Source organism: Hemitrygon akajei, unplaced genomic scaffold (genome assembly GCF_048418815.1).
Source record: "Hemitrygon akajei unplaced genomic scaffold, sHemAka1.3 Scf000173, whole genome shotgun sequence".
Taxonomy (NCBI): Eukaryota; Metazoa; Chordata; class Chondrichthyes; order Myliobatiformes; family Dasyatidae; genus Hemitrygon; species Hemitrygon akajei.
This window is the reverse complement of record NW_027332059.1, coordinates 842827-854321: the sequence shown is the minus strand read 5'-3', so window position 1 is coordinate 854321 and position 11495 is coordinate 842827.

Sequence of the window (11495 nt, the reverse complement as noted above, 5' to 3'; positions counted from 1 at the left end):
AAACCAATAAACTTAACGTGTGTCACAGCCAAGATTATGGAAACAATAATAGAGAATCAGACGGAAGAACAGCTGATAAGAACAGAAATATCTGAAGAAATGCATGAAATTGGATATCATGTTTTACTTGACGTGATAGACGTTATGAAGAGGGAATTGGAAGTTATGACAACAATAGAGTGGTTACAAACATAGAAACATAGAAAATAAACAGCAAAGTACAGGCCCTTTGGCCAACAAAGTTTTGCCAAGCATGCCCTTGCCTTAGAAATTACCAGGCTTACTCATAGCCTCTAATTTTCTAAGCTCCATGTACCTATCCAAAAGTCGTCAGCCCATTCCACGCACTCACCAGTTTCTGCATAAACAAAACACCTACCCCTGACATCTCCTCTGTACCTACTCTCCAGCACCTTAAACCTGTGTACCCTTGTGGTAACCATTTCAGTCCTGGGAAAAAGTATCTGAATATCCACACGATCAATGCCTCTCATCATCTTATACAAATCTGTCAAGTCACCTCTTATCCTCTGTCGCTCCAAGGAGTAAAGGCCAAGTTCACTCAAACTGTTTTCATAGAACCTGTTCCCCAATCCAGGTAACATCCCTGTAAATATCCTCTGCACCCTTTCTATGGCTTCCATATTTTTCCTCTAGTGAGGCGACCAGAACTGAGTACAGTACTCCAAGTGCGGTCTGACCAGTGTCCTAAATTCAATTCCACGATTGATGAAGGCCACAGAGCCTTCTTAACCACAGAGTCAACCTGCGCAGCAGCGTTGAACGTCCTATGGACTCGGACCAGAAGATCCCTCTAATCCCCCACACTGCTAAGAGTCTTACAATTAATTCTATATTCTGCCATCATATTTGACTACCAAAATGAACCACTTCACACTATATGGAATGAACTCCATCTGCCATTTCACAGCCCAGTTTTGTATCTTCTCAATATCTCGCTGTAACCTCTGACAGCCCTCCACGAAACCTGTAACCTTTGTGTCATCAGCGAACTTACTAACCCATCCCTCAACTTCCTCATCCAGGTCTGTTATAAAAATCACGAAGAGTAACGGTCACAGGAACAGATCCGTGATGCACACCACTGGTCACCGACCTCTCTGCAGACTATCACCCATCTACAACGACTATTTGCCTTCTGTGGGCAAGGCAGTTCTGAATCCATACAGCAATATCCACTTGGATCACATGCCTCCTTACTTTCTCCATAAGCCTTGCATGAGGTACCTTATCGAATTCCTTTCTGAAATCCATAAACACCATATCTACTGCTCTTCCTTCATCAACGTGTTTAGTCACATCCTCGAAAATTTCAATCAGGCTCGTAAGGCTCGATCTGCCCTTGTCAAAGCCATGCTGACTATTCCTAATCATATTATGTCTCTCTAAATGTTTATAAATCTTGCCTCTCAGGATATTCTCGATCAAATTACGGTCCACTTAAGTAAGACTCACAGGTCTATATTTTTCTGGCTCATCTCTATTCCCTTTCTTGGATCAAGGAACAACATCCACAACCCTCCAGTCCTCCGGAACCTCTCCCCTCCCCACTGATGATTCAAGGATCAGCGACAGAGGCCCGGGAATCTCTTCCCTCGCCTCCCACAGAAGCCAGATATCAATTGACAATGCTTTATATCAATTACTTGGACTTTCAGAGGATTTTTGACAAGGTATCTCTCAAGAGGTGAATAACTAAATTACAGGAGGTAGTGATTGAGAGTAAGGTGTGCAATGGTACTGAATTCACTGAAAACGAGCTGTAGTGAGAGCATCATTTTTCACACCTAGAAGATGTTGAAAGTGTAGTTCCACAGGGATCGGTTTTGGGGCTGCTGCTGTATTTAATTTACATTAATGATTTGGATAAGCATGTAACTAATAAACACATAAAGTTTGCCGATAATACAAAATTAAGGTAACATTAATTTTAATGTTAAGGTAGCATTAAGGTAGCAGGGTCAATACAGTCCGATCAAAACAAATTCCGGATGTGGATAGATAAATGTCAGATGAAATTTAATGGAAATAAATGGAATTTATTACATATAGGTAATAGAAATATGAGATATTAATATACAATGAGGGGTATTGAGTTATAAAGCGCGTTGTATAAGACGTATTTGTGCGCCCTGGTACTGTTGCTGTATCACGATCCACATCTGGCGAACACACAGAAAAGATTCTGAAGGCGAATATAACGTTGGGCTATATAATATGCTCAATGAAGTTCAAAGTAAGAACCGTTCTCCATACGCTGCATAACACGCTTGTGAACCCACACGTTGAGTGTTGTCTACAGTTGTAGTCTCCATATTGTGTGAGGGATGTGAAGGCACTGGAGGAGGGAGACTGGACACATTTCAGTTTCTTGGGGCATGCGCTCTGACGAAAGATTGAAATAATTATTTCTTTAGACTAATTCGACGTAGAGTGAGAAGGGACACAACAAAGGTGTTCAAGGTCATTGAGGGTATAAGTAAGGTGGAGGCCAGCTGCCATTTCAAAGACAATACATCATCCAGGTCACTGGGCTATAGGTGGAGAGTGCTTACGGGACATTTCAGACTTTCTTTGACAGAGAATTGTGGACAAATTGCAGAATCAATCTGGAGAGTCGTACTGTCAAGCTGTTTTTCGACCGAATCTCCTGCTGTTGTCAGAAATCTTTCTCGTGTTCTAATGCAAAACACTGCTTGATAAAATTCACTTTCATCTGCCTCTGCTCCTGGACAGCCACTAGCCGGATTAGGTTTATTCGATAGCAGTCCTGAAGCCGATGTAATGTCCGAGCATCAGAATGTTTGCTGCACGGGTTTATTGTTCAAAGAAGCTCTCCGTTCGTCTGCACTTTTATTATCACGTCTCCAACGCTGATGTTATCATTGCTTCTCCAGAAACATCAATGATGTGCGACGATGCATCCACTCTGGCCACGGTGACAGAGTCATTACCAATCTGCCCCCATGGTGATAATGCTGTTGACTCTACAGAGTCAATTGACCAAACCGAAGGTGTCGCATTGTTTCCTGTTTATTCACTGAAATGCACTCCTCAGACATCCATATTTAAAATCTCTCCTCGATGTACAAACTTCAGCTGGTGATTTATCCAACTCCTTGTATAATCACCGCAGTCAGAGCGGGATCAAAGCAATAAAATATACAGTATATTACTGCCTTCGTCTGTTACGTGCGGGCTCCGGTTTTGGCATTGATACACCAAACAATAGCGCAAATCACAACGCAGATGGGGAATTAGTCCATATGCTATTGTGGTGAGTAAGGAACAGATGGCAGATGAATTCTATTAAATGGGTGGATATGGATATGCCTGCATGTGCACGCTGAGGGGTGTCAGCAGCAGCAGACCTGCAGGGAGCCCATCCCCTGACGCCCATGAGACAATGGGGCTGGGTTCAATTAAAGTCATTGATGTGCGATGGATGCAAGATGCACCTGGACTCCGTGTCCAAGGCAACATGAATCCACCAACTGGAAAGCCGCGTACACTGCTCAACCCTCCACTATCCTTGATTCCGGAGGTGCAGAGTCAGATAGATTGATTGCTCCGTAGACCACCTGACATTGGGACAGGACACGTCAAAGTCAGGTGAGATGGTGCAGCAGGTAAGCGATTGCATAGATGCCCTTCAAATAGCCTATGACCTGCGGCAGGGGATTCTATGCACAGGTCTGGATCTCAAATGGACAACCTGACAAATTCTCAAGACTTACGTAGTCCCGCTGTGGGCCGAAGGTGGATAGCATGGCGAGAGTAGGCGTGGATGGCAGCTAGAACGTCCTCCGTGCACTACAAGCCCTGGCTGCGAAACCTGAAAGGAGGGCTTCTCCACAGCGAGCCATGAAGACAGGATCGGGGCAGGCGGTTCGCCAGAAGCGGATGAAGATTTCAGAGATCCTGTCCGGGATAATGTCCTTAATAATGCGTGGAGGCGAACTGTAAGTTGCAGAACCAGGTCCCTCTCAACGGCTGACGTATACCTGGAGTAGGCAATGACATTGGCGTGTTTGATGAACTGCCACTCTCAAGATGACGGCAAACCCATGATGAAACCCATGGCGATGTGCGACTACGGGCGTGTGGGGACTGTCTCGGGACGCAGGAGACCGAAGGGCCGCAGGCTGGACAGATTAGTATATGAACGCATATGGGAGGCATCGATTAACTGATGTATTTCTGTCCTCGCAGAAAATGCAGTCAGTCCTGCTGCTGGGTTTCTGGAGACAGGCGAGGATTAGCCCAACTGAAGTGCATCAGAACGCAGGTCCACCAGCTTGTACTTGCGGTTGTCAGAGGTGTCACTCTTTTGTGGAGTCGTGCTGTAGGGTCTCGCAGACCAGGTTATCAATGTTAACTCAATGTTCGGCGAAGTTCAAATGATGGGATGAGGTTCAAACTCCGTTCCAACAGGGCTGAGACGTTGTGCGAAGGCGTCCGAATTCGCGTTCTTCGAGCAGAGTCGGGCGGTGATTGTGAAGTTGAAATGATCGAAGAACAGGGCCGTCCGAGCCTGACGTTGAGTGAGATGACGTGTCTGTTGAAAGGACATAAGGTACTGGAGGTCAGTTTAGATCAGAAGTGCTCGATGTTTCAGCCGATGTCGGAATCCATTCAGGCCCATTTAATGATGAGTATCTCCTTATCTCCCACTCCTTAGCGGAATTGTGTCGAGTTGAAACTATACGTGAAGACGGCCTACCCATCGGGTCCGCGCTGGTAAAGGTCGGCATCGGCCGTCACGTCAGATGCGTTTACATCAACAATGAAAGGAACGGATCGGTTTGGATAACGGAGAACGGAAGCTGTGATGAAGGGCCGCCCCTCTATCCTGAGGCTGTGTCCCCTTATGCCAGACTCTGCCCACCATAGGAAACATCCTTTTCACATCTATTCTGTCTAGACCTTTCAGCATTCGAAAGGTTTCCATGAAATCCCCTCTCTGTTCTAACTTCTAGCGAGTACAGAACCAGAGCTATTAACACACCCCTCGTATGACAGCGCTTTTTATCCCAGACTAATCCTCGTGAATCGCCTCTGGACCTTCTCCACTGCCAGCACATCTCTTCTTAGATGTGGAGTACAACAACGTCAACCGTTGCCTTATAAAGTCTCAGCATCAGAACACGGCTCCTGTATTTTAGACCACATGAAATGAATGCTAACATTGCATTTGCCCTCCTCACCACCGATTCCACCTGAAAGTTAACATTTAGAGTGTTTTGCACAAGGACTCCCAAGTCTCTTTGCAACTCAGAGTTTGGATGTTCTTCCCATTTAGAAAAGAGTCTGCACATTTATCTCTACTAACATCGTGCATGCATTTTCCAACATTTTATTTCATTTGCCACTCTCTTGTCCATTCTTCTAATCTATGTAAGTCTTGGTATTCTGCTCTTCCTGCTGCCCACCATTATTTGCGGGTCGACTCAACACCAGATCGGGTACTTCTTCCTCGCCGACCAGTACCTTTGATATCACTTTCTTTTACCAATATTGTAATATATGGTGCAGTTATAACGTAGCCACTTCGCTGATGCTTGCTGACCCGAATCTTCTTCCTCACGCACAAGGTTACTGGTCACTGTTTACCCATCACATTTAACAGATACGCCCATACTCCAGAGCGTGCAATTAAATGCGGCCACAATATTTGCTCAGCGAATTTTCAGTTGTTTTCATCACCACTGTATGGAGGCCCATTAGTGCCAACTCCACATCGGGAAAAAAAATTACAGCACCACCAACTCTTTACAAAGCAAACATCCATGCAGTTTCGTCATAAATGCAGGAGACTTTACACAGTTTAATCTGCGGGATTATTTACACACATTCTACTCACAGATCACCAAGACCACCATGGGACACATACACTGGGCTATGTTTATACAAACAGATACCCCTTGTGTAATTTTTCTCACCTGTTACCTTCTTCCTCTTTAAATGCGTCGAATAAATCGCAACTTGCAGCATGGTCATCTTATTTTCCAGCCAGAATCCCAGGCAGAAGGCACAGTCACACTCCAGGTTAAAATCCCGGGACGCTGAATTCAAAGTAGCTCTCAGAGTAGCAGGCAGGCAGAGACCGTCTAGGTACAAATTCAAAAATCAGGAACACCTTTCTGACAACGGGCATCAGGGGCATTATTTAAGACGCGAGGCAAAATAGCGTCGAATGTAGCAGTGAATCTCTAAAACAGCGCCTTCCTGTGGGCAACCACTGTCTGCAGCAGCAGGAGTCATGAGAACGACCTTGCATCCATTGTAACTAGTCCCAGTGGCCAGAAACATTTGACAATGCCACTTATAATTGGACCACGCTCCAACGAATGAAGACTTCCTCCACAGCGTATCTCCGTAATTCCGAGGAATATGCACTATATGCAGTTTCAAGGCATCGTTCCTACATCTAGCTGATCAAATCTGAATAGAATACTCCACACACGGTCTTACTAGCGCGTTGAACATCTGTACAGGCCTGAGGGAAGAATCCATGTTGAATTCTGAACATTTACTTCGATAAAGCCTTCTTTATATGTCAATGTACGTATGACTTCAATGTTAAGGGATTATGCACTTGAACACCCTCTGTTCTACAGCAGACCACAGGGTCACACTGAATGTCCACGTTCAAAACATAAAGTTTAAAGTTCATCAAAATTCAAAATTCAACGTTCATTTAGTATCAACTGAAGTGCAATATACAGCATTTCGTCTTGAGATTCGTCTTCTCCAAGACATGCACAGAATCAATAAATTGCAAAAGAACTCCTTCAAAGAACAGAAACAAAGCACAGATAAAATAAATACCCAAGGTGTTCGTGTGTGTGGGGGGGGGGCGGTGGGTGGTGTACAAATCGTGCGAATAGTAAAATAACAAGTAAAACACATAAATCGTAAATGCAGATTCTCCGAAGGTGAGTCCTAAGCTCGTTCCCAGTGACTGCACAGGCCGTTCAACTGATTCGCCCTGACAAATCGCAAATATATCAAAATGAAGTAAACACAAACTCTAGGACAGTGATAGACGGAGTCCCCAAAAGTGAGGGTTAAGAACTGTGGTACGCGTACAGCGCTAGGACGAGTTGATCCCGTGCAGATATTTGAAGGTTTCAAGGCAATCACCGTCCCGAAACTCAGTGTCGTGGGGCGTGATAATCGTGCACCTTCCACCGGCCAGCAACAGTGAGAAGAGACTGGTTAAACGTAGGCAGACGGCTCTGAATTCCTCTACGGTCTGAACGTTTGGTCCTCAATTTGCCCGACGTTGTCCCACTCTTTAATCTGTGAAGCGTAATGCAGCAAACAGAGCTTGTTGTACCACAAGGAGTCGACTCAGAATATCTTCCAAACTGAATTCCGCAGGGGAACACAGATACGTCCGGTTATTGAAACGGCCCAAAAGTGCATTTATAAAAGGCTAAATGCAGGCTGCAATCCATTGTAGTTCAGAAAAAGAAGAAGCAATTTAGAAAAGTATATTGTCTGTAAGAATTCCCTACTGATCAGCAGTATATTTTGAGTCTTTCCTTGATTTGGTATTTCAAAGTGCATTTTCGTAATCCTATCTGAGTTAAACACGATTTAAGGGTCCATTTTAAGTTCAAGTTAAAGTTTGCAAACTTTTATTCTTTAGTAATCAATTGTTCAAGCGAATGAAGTGTTTGTTGCTCCCGATCTGATGCCACATTTCAAGTAAATATATTAATCATACAACCTAAATAACTACGTGAGATTAGCTGATCATCAGGCTGATTGTATGTGTATTACGTGACACTAGGCACGACAGTATCTATTCATTTTCCTACTCATAAGAGAAACAATGACGTTAGCAGGGAGAGTGTGGTGGTGTGAGTTAATTGGAAGGAAGTATTACTCAGCGTGGCTGTTTCTGGAAGTAGCTATTTCGAGAAGTGAATGATGGTTGGCCTCCTCCCTGTTGTAAGTGGGACAAAAGTCGCTAAGCAAATCGATATCACTCTTGATTTTGCTGGCCATTTTCTGGCACCGGTATTTGCATATGTTCTTTATGGGTTAGGCTGATACTGGAGTTGTCTCACTACTGTGGAGCCCGCCTGTTTCAGTGGAGCAGTTTCCCTACCATTCAGAGATACAGAATAGAAGTATTCTTTCAATTGCGAATGAATAGAAATTCGTGCCTGCTGATGTGAAGTCCAGTTTGGCTCAATCCCTTCATGAGATACAATCTCTGCAGCCCTCAAATTTAACTGATCCATTTCCGACACCTCCCTCCCCTTCCTTGATCTCTGGGTCGCTGTCTCTGGAGACAGCTTATATGTCTACTATAAGCCCACGGACTCTCACAGCCACCTGGACTATTCCTCTCCCCACCCTGTTAATTGTAAAAATGCCATTCTCATCTATCAATTCCTCCGTCTCCGTTTATTCTGCTCTCAGAATGAGGCTTTTCATTCCAGGACGAAGGAAATGTCTTCCTTTTTTAAGCAAAGGGGCTTCCCTTCTTCCACCATCAACTCTGCTCTCAAACGCATCTCTCCCATTTCACGCACATCTGGTCTCACCCCATCCTCCCGCCACCCCACTAGGGATAGTTTTCCTCTTGTCCTCACCTACCACAACACCAGCGTCCAGGTCCAACGTATAATTCTCCGTAACTTCGCCATTTGCAACGGGATCCCACCACCAAGCACTGCTTTCCCTCCGCCCGCCCACCTTTCTGCTCTCCGCAGGGGTCGTTCCCTACTCGACTCCCTTGTCTGTTCATCCCCTTCTCACCAATCTCACTCCCGGCACTTATCCTTGTAAACGGAACAAGTGCTACACCTGCCCTTACACTTCCTCCCTCACCACTATTCAGTGCCCCAGACAGTCCTTCCAGGTGAGGCGACACTTCACCTGTGAGTCTGCTGAGGAGCAACGCTCTGTCCGCCAGAGGAAGCAGAATCTCCCAGTGGCCACACATTTTAACTCCATGTCCCATTCCCATTCCGATATATCAATCCATGGCTTCCTCAAGTGCCAGACTTCATCGACTTTGCGTCCATCTTCTATCCTCCCCTCAAATTTACCTGGTCCATTTTCGACACCTCCCCCCTCTTTCTTGATCTCTCTGTCTCTATTTCTGGAGACAGCTTATCTACTGATGTCTTCTATAAGCTCAGGTGTTGCACTTGTTCCGCTTACAAGGGTAAGTGCCAGGAGGGAGATAGGTGGGAAGGGATGGGGGTGGAGGGGGGACAAATGGACATGCAATATTAACATTCATTTCAAGAGGACCAGAATATTGAAACAATGATATAATGCGAATGATTGATAAGATATTGTGCAACCACGCACGGGATATTGTGAGCACTTGTTGGTATTCCACCGAACCAATCGAATCCGCTATGTCAGACGATGCAGCTAACCGGTCCGTAAGTGATATTCTCGAACTTTCGGCACTGTCAACCGGCTCAATTAAATCGCGATTCATTGGAAAGGTCAAATAAAAATGAAATAGGGACAAGTGGAGTGGCCGTTGTGTGAGTGGAGATGTGGGAACGTTTTCGCTCCTTGTGCGTCAGTGACAATGTTCTTGGGCGAGTGCAGTATCTAGTAAGTCTCCTCTCCATTTTTCATCAGTTCGTACACAGTAAAGACAGTCTGACTGGCCAAGGAACTGTGCTGCGTCCTTTGGCAGTGATGTGGGAATTCCGGGAGACCTCCATCTTTCCTGATAACCACGTTTGTACCAGGTGAAGCTCTTTAGACAACGTGTTAAGAAACTGGAGCTGCAACTCAATGGGCTTCGGCACTTACATTAACTAGAGAATGTGAGTGATCGGAGCTGTAGGGAGGTAGTCACCCCGAGGTTGCAGGAGTGATGTGCCTGAGTGAATGCAAGGAACAGAAAAGCAATTGGGAAGCCAGTTCATAGTACCCCACTGGTCGTTCCTCTCTGTACCACTTTATATTCTGTTGATGTCTGGGCAGAACTACAAGGCGGAAGCCGCAGCGAGCGAGTCACTGCGACTGAGTCTAGCCTAAGTGGCTCAGCAGGGAGCGAAGGCAGTAAGAGAAGTGGACTGCAGTATTGATATGGGACTCCATAGATAGAGGTGTAGACGCAAGGTTCATGTGTGCGATAAATGCAGAGGGGTGCAGTGAATAGTGGGGTACCGCAGGGCTCGGTGCTGGGACCGCAGCTGTTTACAATATACAATAATAATTTAGATGAAGGGATTAAAAGTAACATTAGCAAATTTGCAGATGACACAAAGCTGGGTGGCAGTGTGAAATATTACGAGGAGGTTAGGAAAATACAGGGTGACTTGGCAAGGTTGTGTAACTGAGCAGATGCATGGCAGATGCAGTGGATAAATGTGAGGTTATCCATTTTGGTGACAAGAACAGATTACTATCTGAATGGTGTCAAGTTAGGAAAAGGGGAAGTACAAAGAGATCTAGATGTCGTTGTTCATCAGTCACTGAAAGTAAGCATGCAGGTACAGCAGGCAGTGAAGAAAGCTAATGGCATGTTGGCCTTATAACAAGGGGAGTTGAGTATAGGAGCAAAGAGGAACATGTGCAGTTGTACAGGGCCCTGGTGAAACAACAGCTAGAATATTGTGTTCAGTTTTGGCCTCCAAATTTGAGGAAGGACATTTTTGCTATTGAGAGTGTGCAGCGTGAGTTCACGAGGTTGATTCCCGGGATGGCGGGACTGTCATATGTTGAAAGATTGGAGCGACTGGGTTTATCAACACTGGAATTTAGAAGGATGAGAGGGGATCTGATTGAAAAATATAAGATTATTAAGGGATTGGACACGCTAGAGGCAGGAAACATGTTCCCTATGTTTGGGGAGTCCAGAACCAGAGGCCACAGTTTAAGAATAAGTGGTACGCCATTTAGAACAGAGTTCAGGAAAAACCCTTTCACCCAGAGCGTTGTGCATCTATGGAATGCTCTACCTCAGAAGGCAGTAGAGGCCAATTCTCTAGATGCTTTCAAGAAAGTTAAATAGAGCTCTTAAAGTTAGTGGATTCAAGTGAGAGGGGTTGATGGGAGGAACGGAATACTGATTGTGGATGATCAGCCATGATCGCATTGAATTACGGAGCTGGCTCGAAGGGCTGAATAGCCCACTCCTGCATCTATTGTCTATTGTTACCTGCCAGTTCCTAGGATCAGGGATATCTCGGTCGAGTGCACAGCACTCTAAAGGCGGAATGTCTTGGTACATCTAGGCATCACTGACATAGTTGTGGAAGAACAGGAGGTCCTAAAGAGAGAATTTGTGAGGTATGTAGATAGACAAAAAGAGGACCAGGCTAGTCACTTTTTTGATTCCTGCAAGTGACAGGCGCCGATAAGGCCAAAAATAGGATGGTCAAACAAAATAAACAATTGACTGAGGAACGGGTGCAAAGGTAAGGGTTCAGTTTTCTTGCTCATTGGGATAGGTTTCGCCCATTTTGAACTGTGATACA